Below are 12,058 nucleotides of genomic sequence, written 5' to 3'. Positions count from 1 at the left end.
GTTTTTGTCAGGCAAACATGGGAAAATGAAAATTTTTGTTCAGAGTCCTACATAGATTCATCACACATATACCATTACAAACAGTTGCTGTTTACGCTTTGCCTGTAAATGGTGAAAGATATATGTCCCTAAAAAAGGCCAGGTACAGCCAGTTCATGCTAAGGTTGAAGCAATTGTACATTTTCCAGTACCTCAGTCTAAGAGAGAACTCATGAGATTCTTGGGTATGGCAGGTTACTAGTATTATAGAAAGTTTTGTCAAAATTTCTCAGATGTTGTATCACCACTTACCAAACTTTTGGGGAAAAAGGTAAAATTGCAGTTGTCAGTCTGCATTTGAAAAAGTCAAAGCCATACTCATGAATTCCATAGATTCAACATTTTGATATTTTTGTTGAAAGAGCATAGTCAGATCACACTCGAGCCAAGATCGTTGACAACTTGGCAGCCACATCTGTATTTTTTGTTCTACATGTGTTACTGTGTTGCCTTCAACCTGCACCCTGTCAGCCTCCAAGGCGCCAGTAATGTGATAACTGTCACTGAAGCACCGTGCAGGCATCTCTATCCAGCTGCATTCTCTGTCTTGCCAACGATAATCTCAGGTTTAGTTTTCAAATGTGAATGTATAAATATATTGTATAAAACAATATGAAATAAAAACAGTTAAATATTAGAATTCAAAACGACAATACGAAATTCCGGTGGAGAGATTACGCATTGAAAGTAGCTATTATATAGGTTACAGGAGACGTACTTTAACGATTTCTTTAACGAAAGCATCTCACAGTATAATGTGTTTTTGTTTCTGGCAATTTCGTTTTTCTAGCCATATCAAATTTCAAATCCAACTTGTTATCTATAATCTGTTGTTGTTGTTGTTGTTGTTGTTGTTGTTGTTGTTGTTGTTAAGGTTAAATATGTATCACAATAGATTAATATATACCTCTCCTTACTTGTTTATAGTTAGCTTTATAATACAAATCTTCATAAAAGCTTCCTTATATGTAAAAATCAACAACGTTGTTATCCATAAATTTGTGTATATATTTACTTTTAGGGAATTGGTAAATGTTGAATGTTGATGAAGATCACAATTATATGTTATACAAAATATACATTTTTGATCATAAGGTAGTGTGTGTTCGTGTATGTGCCCTCGCGTGTGTGTGTTCCTGCCTGCATGCGTGTATGCTGGTGTAAATGTGACTGATTGTTCTAGTCCGAAGTGACACCGTTTTTATGAAGCTAGTCTAAGGGATACCTACCAGGAACCAAAATCGGAAACACTTTCTCAGAAACACTGAATCCAGGACGTTCTGGCCTTGATTTATACCCTTCATGATGGGCACAAGACAGCGAAACAACACATACTAAATTTAAGCGGCTTTCGGTATGACACAGAGGGGGCAGTAACCCTGATGTTCCTCTCTGGATGTATGTTCTGTCCACTACACCAAGGATGCATCAGGTCACGATAATTTGATGTATAGTTTTATTGCTCATGTTGAATGTTTCATTTAACGGTTGTCACTAGTATCTACTATTATTTAGCAAAAATCGAAAAAGGATGACGTTTACTTTTGTAACGCACCATGAGCATCTATTTTAGCTGAGTCGATACTGTCCAGTTCAAACAAATAGTTCTCAATTTACTCTGCACAAAATGCTGTACCTGCCATCATCTTGCGTTGCTCAACTTGGTGTTCTTTGAAAGGATTCCACTTATAGCTGCTATTTTGGGTGGGAAGCAAAATGTTTTTGACAACACAAGCCATCATGTATGTTCTTACAAAAGTATATTCCGAGCGTCTCAAGGCCTTTCCGGCGGGACATGTCATCACGTACATCGAAGAATATCGAACTTTGTTTTTATCTTGTCAGAAGGAAACAGTTTTTGACCACCGAACACCAAAATGATAAATATATAGTTGATGGGTTTCGAGTAGGTCAATGTGGAATAAGTGATACATCATAAGACGTTATATCCTGTGTTTTCCCTGGAAGAGTGGCGGGCGGACCTGGATCACTTCGGACATTCCAAAACCATTATGCTGACACGCCATGATATAACTGGAACACTCTTGCAAGGTTCGTTAAAGGACTGATTGTTCAAAAAGAGACATCTAGATACGTTTTCCAGCTGGTTTTGTTTCCGATGATAGCAATCCTACTTACAGGGTCATAAAACTCACCTAAGTAAGTCGGATAAGACAGATATTTGTTCTGGAGCAATATTCTCCCTTTGATTCCGGAGCCGTCAGAAAGTGTCATCACCATACCCCTGCATGTGTACACAGCGGCGTTAAACCAAATTCACTCACTCACTCAACTAATATAATCGATGGCACCATAACTGGTTAATTAGATTCACATCCGTTCAGAATACTAGGATCGTGAATTTGAATCCCATGTTCTCATATATTACTATAAGAAGAAAACAGAATTAATATATCTCGTCTCTGTTGTGTGTGATTTTATGCAACTTTTAGCTACATTCAAGCAAAAGAAGAACACCAGAATCGGCTCAAACATTGTACATATTTAACGAATTGAACCCAAGTCTTTGACGTGAAGAGCTTTCACCACGGGGTCACCCAACCGTCTTCCCCTTTCCACAGAAGGATTCGGACATATCTCGTGAGTTACATCTATACAGCCAGACCATCAGCCTGCACCGTCAATCTATACTGATTACATGAGTTCAGCGGGATGCTGTAGCTGCAAAATAAGCATCAAATGAAACTCATTTCGGTGCCCATTTTCACATAATGAAGGTGAAACAAATAACTTTATCTGGTCCTGAACTAATATGCTAGAGTAGTATATCAATTGACGTCATTAGACTGACATGCCGTGATGTAAATAGGACCTCATTCTAGAGTTCGTCAATGTCAAACAAATCAGTTAAAGATGATTAAAACAGACATTCTCGAGTTTTCAAATATTCGCATACAAATTTCAAAATGTTATAATTATCTTTTAAAAGAAGACAGGTAACTTCTATGTCTATATATCTTAGATGTTAATGTGCATTCTATTTAACGACACACTTTCCTATAAAAGTTACTCATCGTGTTTGAAGGTCGACACCAAAATATGATCAATCATATTTAACTTTATCCACATGTGGATGGACATTTGCATAACTACAAAAACACCTTAATTTCTGTATGATATTGTGAGTATTGCCGGCACGTTGTAGCTGATGGACCTGATTCTGTATTTCATGCTAAGAGGATTCGTTAAAGGCATATATACTATCCCAAAAAAGAAACGCATAGGTGTTTTGTATTTTTTAAAATCTATTAATTACCTATTGTGTTCAAACAATCGTTAAAATATGTAACAAAAGTTTTGATAACATGATTTTACACAATTGCACAAGTAATAAATCGACTTTACCTGAAAGTGTTGATTTTCAAGAGATTTCTTACAAGGATTATAAAGGCATCGCCACAACGCAACAGAAATCACCTTCCAGTTGAAATTGTGCAGCTGTCTGGCTATAAAAATCCAGATTACTTTCGGAAATCGTCATTCGTTTTGAAGGAGTTTCAATGTCAAATCACTTCGCTACATCTTGACGCTGCGACACTGAACATCGCCATTAAAGGAATCCCCGCTGGAGATTACCAATCTTCTGTTGCCATGCGTCTGAATGTTATTCTGAGCACGATATCACGGCTTGCAGCTCGTTACAACCAAACAAGTATAACAAATGACCGTCCCCGTACAGGCAGACCTCGAGTCACCACTGCAGCCCAAGATTGGTACATACGGGTACTACATTTGCGTGATCGTACTGCCACGGCTGAGAGCACAGCAGCTAGGGTGCCTGGACTTCGGAGGATGTCCGGTCAAATCGGTGAAGGAGATTGGACTGAGAGCCAGGAGACCCGACGCCTACGTCGTCACCATCGCGCTCAATGTCTCCGTTATCTAATATTATCCACTTATCCATTTCCTTCTTTAAACTGATGTACAAATCAATTATACATGTTTGAAAATACAACATTTGCGCAACAGATTTCTGGGTTGTGCGTTTCATTTTTTTAACAATATATATTAGGCGACCTTTCACAAGGCACGGTGTTGCATTTTTCGTAAATTCATCCTTTACACATCGTCACTTCCAGTTTAAAAGGGGAGTGCTATCAAAGACTGAATTGCAATTGACAACCACAAGCAGGGGTGCGAGACAAACATCGTATTGATATTATTTAATTACGTTACGACCACAAGCTCATCGTCGTCATGGTATAGCACCCGTGAAGTTCCGGGTTAGGATTGGTTGCGGAGAAAAACAAACATTTTTCAACCGTTTTAATTGTATACGTGGCCCGTGAAGATCTGGGTAGAATAGGTCTTCAGCAACCCATGCTTGCCGTACAAGGCGACTATGCTTGTCGTTAGAGGCGACTAACGGGATCGGGTAGTCAGGCTCGCTGATTTGGTTGACACATGTCATCGGTTCCCAATTGCGCAGATCGATCCTCATGCTGTTGATCACTGGATTGTCTGGTCCAGACTCGATTATTTACAGACCGCCGCCATATAGCTGGAATATTGGTGAGTGCGGCGTAAAACTAAACTCACTCACTCACTCACTTGTATACGTGTGATCAATCAATGTGAAGATGTGAAGAAAACTTTTGGTAAGTTGGGAAACATGAACTGAAACCCGACGACGTTACTTTTAGATAATCCTTATCTGACTGAAGTTTGCATTATATTTCATCTCTCATAATTATTTATGAAACCAATCTTACGTAAATACACGAGTTCAAATTACAGTCCTTTTTACAAAATGGATATTTTCAAAAGCCTTTCTTTCCTTTCATCCGAAGATCCAGGTGAGAATTTATCTTAGATAGATGCAACTAACGCGGACGGGTGGTCAGTCTCCTGACTTGATTGACAGGTGTCATAGTATCCCAGTTGCGTAGATGACGTACATGATCTCAATCACTGGATTGTCTGGTCCACACTCGATTATCTACAGACCGGTATCATGTAACAGTAATGTTGATGAGTACGGCGTTAAACAACAGACAAACAAACAACTCACTAGCGGCAAACACCAGTTGAGCAGTCTCATTCTCAAAGATTGGCGAGGTAGCCAGATTTTTAAGGATCTGATTCCTCAACTGCACAGAAGAAAATTTGTTCCTACAATTAGTGCTCGTCGCTGTATTATTACTGAATATTGCTGAACGCTGCTAAAACCAATAATCAAAAATGCATTCACTTTCACCATGATTATTTCGTATTGCCGCTCCTCCACTGTTGTTCACTTTCCTGTCCAAATGACAATGAGAAGTCTTTATGATTAACGATCGGGAATTTGATTATGGTAATTCGCTGGCGCTTCAACTTAAAAGAACCACTTATGTGGACGTCAAGCGATGTGTCATTCGCATATAACGGATTTTTTCAAGTTCAATTCATGGATCATATTATAAGTGGGCTCTGCACCTAAGTAGCCTCTTCCAAATTCTTATTGGGATTTTTGTTTTGTTTGCGTGGTCGTCCTTTCCCTTGTTTGATATCAAAGTCGGCAATATTTTCCATCGCCATTTAAATTTTGTCCTTTAAGTCGAATGTTACGGTAGATTCATTGGCGTTGGTTTTCATTAGCAATACATTATACCTATGTGGGCAGCCGATCACACATGTGGCCTGATAAACGCTCTAACCACTGGGCCACCCCAAAAACGATGTTTTCCAGAGGTAAATATATACAAAGCTGGTAACAGCACTGGACAAAATAGAACTCAAACATAAAACAAAGTTTGTTATCATTTTCAAAATTGTCACACATACGAAATCCTTCATAGATCCTGGTCCAGCTACGAATTATTCTAAATAGTAATAGCATTTCATTTTACAACCATACTTCCAGCTCTGATTGTCAACATCCCTTCGACCTTGGGGTTTCTCATTGTCCTTCAACAGCTAATGAGACACATGCAGTCTGGCATTAATAATAATGTAAGGAGAACGACAAAGAGCAGCAGGTCATTATTCCTTTTAAGGCACATGCTGCCCGTCGACCAATCAGGCATGATTAAATAACCTCAGGGTGATACACGTGGGAATTTCCGTCAATGACGTTGTACGGTGGCGTCTGTCAAAATCTCTGATTGCCTTGTCTCTTTCTTTCAACATCACAAGTCTCTTCAGTGCAATTAAGCAAGCCATATAAACCTGACTCCAGTCTCGACCAAAATATCAGAAGAATATCTTAAGTCGTCTCATATAACCTTTTAAGTCGGCGTATCGCTTTAAGAGCCGTGAAGGGATTCTGAATGTTGGCCTGTCAGCCATTGGATTTCACAGTGGAACACGTATTACATTACTGTGGGAAAAGTAGAGGTTTCTCTTATCCAGTGATCTTAAGAGCTTATGTCATGGATGCTTGAGACGTATCTAACAGGAATCTACGTTATGACATCACCTCGTCTTATTGGATCTTGTGCAGCCAGAACTCTAGTGAGATTGATGACCATTCACCAAAACCATTTGGAATCCAGCATACGGTTCGGCCCTGGCTCGGTTCTTGGGTTAAAATATGTTCATAAACCAGCAATGGCTCACCATGAGAGATTGAACATTTAAAACACATTGCTGTCTCTATAAAAGATTAACATGATCTTTAAAGTTGCCCTGTTCTCCCATATTTTACTTAAACATCCATTTGTGAGCTATATTGCAACATCGGAGCCGTACACATGCTGGATTCCAAATTGCTGGATGTCATCGGTTCCCAATTGCGCAGATCGATGCTCATGCTGTTGATCACTGGATTGTCTGGTCCAGACTCGATTATTTACAGACCGCCGCCATATAGCTGGAATATTGGTGAGTGTGGCGTAAAACTAAACTCACTCACTCACTCACTCACTCAATTGTATACGTGTGATCAATCAATGTGAAGATGTGAAGAAAACCTTTTGTAAGTTGGGAAACATCAACTGAAACCCGACGACGTTACTTTTAGATAATCCTTATCTGATTGAGGTTTGGATTATATTTCATCTCTCATAATTATTTAGGAAACCAATCTTACGTAAATACACGAGTTCTAATTACAGTCCTTTTAACAAAATGGATATTTTCAAAAGCCTTTCTTTCCTTTCATGGGATCAGAGTTTCCATCTTTTGAAACCCACATATGGATAAATTTGAAAAACAACTACGAGGGAATGTGAAACACAGCAGCATGGCTCAAGTTCGATCTGTGTATTGATATCGGCCAACGTCACACAATAGCAGCACCAGATTCTAAAGAGCTATCTAAATCACATTTTTCACGTTCAACCCTATTGAAACGATAAAGACTTTCAAAGTGATTTTGTTTCTCTTGGTATATAAAGTGAAATCTAAGTTTTCAAACAGGTTTTGATATATATTTATAGTTTTAAGAATATGTTTACTATTACGTCTTTGACTTCAGAAGTTGCAATACAATACTCTTCTTTGCAACAAGAACTAGCAATGAGAAAATAAAAAAGAGATTGTTTTCCATGAAAGAGCTATGTCGTGATATGGCTATTATTAATGTCTGTCTAAATACCATATAGAAAAGTGGGTGAATGTTGAGTAATGCTTTAGTTTTCACTGTTCTAGTTTATCTGGACGTGGCCTTCACTTACATGTCCTCAGATCTCAGAAGGGAGTAGGATGAAATAAAGTGAAAATCAATATTGTATATTTTTCTATTAGTGGTGGTCCGATTAATTGAAATAATCGAAGATTGGTCGCAGTATCTAAACGACCAAGCAATCGATCATGTTTTCTCATAATCGAACACAAACAATTCTGGAACACTTGTTTTCATAAACAATATTTTTCACAAGGTTGGTTTTGTCTGTTACATTTCATAAGCACTACAAGCTCGTTTCAAGTCATGATTGAATTTATCTTAAAGATTCCAAGAAATCTATGTTCCTGACATACTAGTCATCCTTTAAAGATGTGAAATTTTGCCCAAAAAATCCAAAAGAACTACATGTTTTTTCCATATTTTTATGTGCATTAACAAATTTCATTAATGACGCTAACCAGTATTTTTCGATGATTGATCGGTTGTAATAAACCAATCATCAATTATGAGATTTTAACCAATTCCCAACACTATTGTCTATGTTGTAATCACGAGGTAATTATATTCCTATCTATGGACACTCGTGAGGATATGTTGGACTGAATGGCTCGGGCGGTCAGGGTAGGAAACATGGCTGAAGAATTGTATCAATGTACCAGCGGCGTGGATCGTTGTTCATAATATCAGTCACTGGTTTCTCTGTTCCAGACTCGCATTGTGACAGGCTTCAGTATTATATTGAATATTACAGAGGGTTGCGTGGACAGCAAACATACGAACCAGCAAATGCGATTCAAATCATGTGAAGAAAACATCAAAAGTGAGGAATTGCCACAAATCACTGTTACTTGCCCAATACTAACTCTCCAGACCCGTGAAGATCCAGGTGAGAATTTATCTTCGATAGAAGCAACTAACGCGTACGGGTGGTCAGTCTCCTGACTTGATTGACAGGTGTCATAGTATCCCAGTTGCGTAGATGACGTACATGATCTCAATCACTGGGTTGTCTGGTCCACACTCGATTATCTACAGACCGGTATCATGTAACAGTAATGTTGATGAGTACGGCGTTAAACAACAGACAAACAAACAACTCACTAGCGGCAAACACCAGTTGAGCAGTCTCATTCTCAAAGATTGGCGAGGTAGCCAGATTCTTTAAGGATCTGATTCCTCAACTGCACAGAAGAAAATTTGTTCCTACAATTAGTGCTCGTCGCTGTATTATTACTGAATATTGCTGAACGCTGCCAAAACCAATAATCAAAAATATATTCACTTTCAGCATGATTATTTCGTATTGCCGCTCCTCCACTGTTGTTCACTTTCCTGTCCAAATGACAATGAGAAGTCTTTATGATTAACGATTGGGAATTTGATTATGGTAATTCGCTGGCGCTTCAACTTAAAAGAACCACTTATGTGGACGTCAAGCGATGTGTCATTCGCATATAACGGATTTTTTCAAGTTCAATTCATGGATCATATCATTAGTGGGCTCTGCACCTAAGTAGCCTCTTCCAAATTCCTATTGGGATTTTTGGGGTTTTTTGCGTGCTCGTCCTTTCCCTTGTTTGATATCAAAGTCGGCAATATTTTCCATCGCCATTTAAATTTTAATCCATCGTCCTTTAAGTCGAATGTTACGGTAGATTCATTGGCGTTGGTTTTCATTAGCAATACATTATACCTATGTGGGCAGCCGATCACACATGTGGCCTGATAAACGCTCTAACCACTGGGCCACCCCAAAAACGATGTTTTCCAGAGGTAAATATATACAAAGCTGGCAACAGCACTGGACAAAATAGAACTCAAACATAAAACAAAGTTTGTTATCATTTTCAAAATTGTCACACATACGAAATCCTTCATAGATCCTGGTCCAGCTACGAATTATTCTAAATAGTAATAGCATTTCATTTTACAACCATACTTCCAGCTCTGATTGTCAACATCCCTTCGACCTTGGGGTTTCTCATTGTCCTTCAACAGCTAATGAGACACATGCAGTCTGGCATTAATAATAATGTAAGGAGAACGACAAAGAGCAGCAGGTCATTTTTCCTTTTAAGGCACATGCTGCCCGTCGACCAATCAGGCATGATTAAATAACCTCAGGGTGATACACGTGGGAATTTCCGTCAATGACGTTGTACGGTGGCGTCTGTCAAAATCTCTGATTGCCTTGTCTCTTTCTTTCAACATCACAAGTCTCTTCAGTGCAATTAAGCAAGCCATATAAACCTGACTCCAGTCTCGACCAAAATATCAGAAGAATATCTTAAGTCGTCTCATATAACCTTTTAAGTCTGCGTATCGCTTTAAGAGCCGTGAAGGGATTCTGAATGTTGGCCTGTCAGCCATTGGATTTCACAGTGGAACAAGTATTACATTACTGTGGGAAAAGTAGAGGTTTCTCTTATCCAGTGATCTTAAGAGCTTATGTCATGGATGCTTGAGACGTATCTAACAGGAATCTACGTTATGACATCACTTCGTCTTATCGGATCTTATGCAGCCAGAACTCTAGTGAGATTGATGACCATTCACCAAAACCATTTGGAATCCAGCATACGGTTCGGCCCTGTCTCGGTTCTTGGGTTACAACATGTTCATAAACCAGCATTGGCTCACCATGAGAGATTGAACATGTCAAACACATTGCTGTCTCTATAAAAGATTAACATGATCTTTAAAGTTGCCCTGTTCTCTCATATTTTACTTAAAATTTCATTTGTTAGCTATATTGCAACATCGGAGCCGTACACATGCTGGATTCCAAATTCTGTGTAATTTAAAACGTGATTGTGTGTAGGATAATTTACAATATCAAAATCGATAGAACAGGATTGACTTTGAGACTTAACTTCTTATCAGGTCGGCACGGTGCGAGTCCCAGTCTTCAAAGACGTCGCAATTCGTTGTGCAGAGTTGCGTCCCTTGGGTACACCAGATACCTAGTATAATTGTGAAATCGAATCCTGGTTTTCCCTAGACCTGACAAGGTTTCTAGTTTTGTCAGCACCATACTCCTCCTTGTTGCTTTCGTCAAAATGGTCAACTTCTCAAATCCTCTTCATTTCGGGCTTTTCTCCCACATCAGCTGACACTCCTTACTGCTGGACTACGGTTCAAAGGGGCGTTAAACCCAGCTACTTCACTTACTCTTATTTAATTCATCTTACTTCGTTCTTCCTTGATACTACAGATTCTAAATGTCAGTTAAAGATACATTAACCAGTGTTATGGCGTTCTTACCTCTGTGGAGATGAGAGTTTGATCATAGATCGAAGGCCATGATGCAAATACATAAACTGTCCGGTAGAGATTCGGACTATTAATTGACGTTTTTGTATACATGTCGAGCATTCAACACTCGATCAAACAAAGGTTCTTCCTTAGTAAAAGCCCTGGAACACTGTCCGAAGCGGCGTTAAACCCAGCTTCTTCACTTACTCTGATTTAATCCATAACCATAACTCTTCATGAATACTACAGATAGAAAATGTCAGTAAAGTTCAATCCATTTTTTTTACTCTGTAATCTTTCTTGTGTGCCCCAGTACATGTCATTCTGACGCTGATTTTTTTTCAATTCAAAGAGTTAAAACAGAAATGGTGTCTCAAAGCGGCTTCCTTAATGATCACTGGTTACTATGCTCTGGCAGTGATAGGGCCTACCTTAAGCAACATGTGTGACTATCGTCGAAGCCTTCTAGCATATGTGGGCAGATTTCTTCTGCCTCAATCGCCCTCTTTGCCATTATATTATATTTAGAAATGTTCCATATCAACATGTGAGTTCAGAGAATGAACAAATAGTGATTAGGCTGGGCGTCTCAGTATTGTTTTCCTGACCAAAGCTTTGTGAAGAAGATATCTTAAAACAATGTCAGTAGAATCAACATTTTGATAATTATTTTTTTTAAATTGCTTAATCTGATCACACTCGAACCAAGATCGTTGGCAACCTGACAGCCACCTCTGTATTTCTTGTTCTCCACATGCTACTGTGTTGCCTTCTACCTGCTCCCTGTCAGTCTCCAAAGCGCCAGTTATGTGATAACTGTCACTAAAGCTTATTACACCCCAATGTGTTTTTGTTTGTAACAATTCCTTTTTGGCTACCAACAATCTAAAGCAAATGTTCCTTTTGAGCATCATTTGTGCGCTATTTGCTATTCTTACTATACATCTAGCTATATCAGAGCCCTACTTGTTATCTATTACCTGTTGTTGTTGTTGTTGTTGTTGTTGTTGTTGTTGTTGTTGTTGTTGTTGCTGCTGCTGGTACTGTTGATGTTAATCTTTTTTGTATCATAATATATTATACATATGTACTTTTCTTTTCTTGTTTATAGTTAGCTTCATAATGATGTATGACTCTACATAGAAACGTCCCTACATTAAAAAACAACCGTTATTAACCATAAACTTGTGTATT

The sequence above is a fragment of the Haliotis rubra genome, unplaced genomic scaffold (assembly GCF_003918875.1).
Source record: "Haliotis rubra isolate DU_JTF1 unplaced genomic scaffold, ASM391887v1 Scf424, whole genome shotgun sequence".
NCBI classification, from domain to species: domain Eukaryota; kingdom Metazoa; phylum Mollusca; class Gastropoda; order Lepetellida; family Haliotidae; genus Haliotis; species Haliotis rubra.
Note: the sequence above shows the minus strand (reverse complement) of the source record.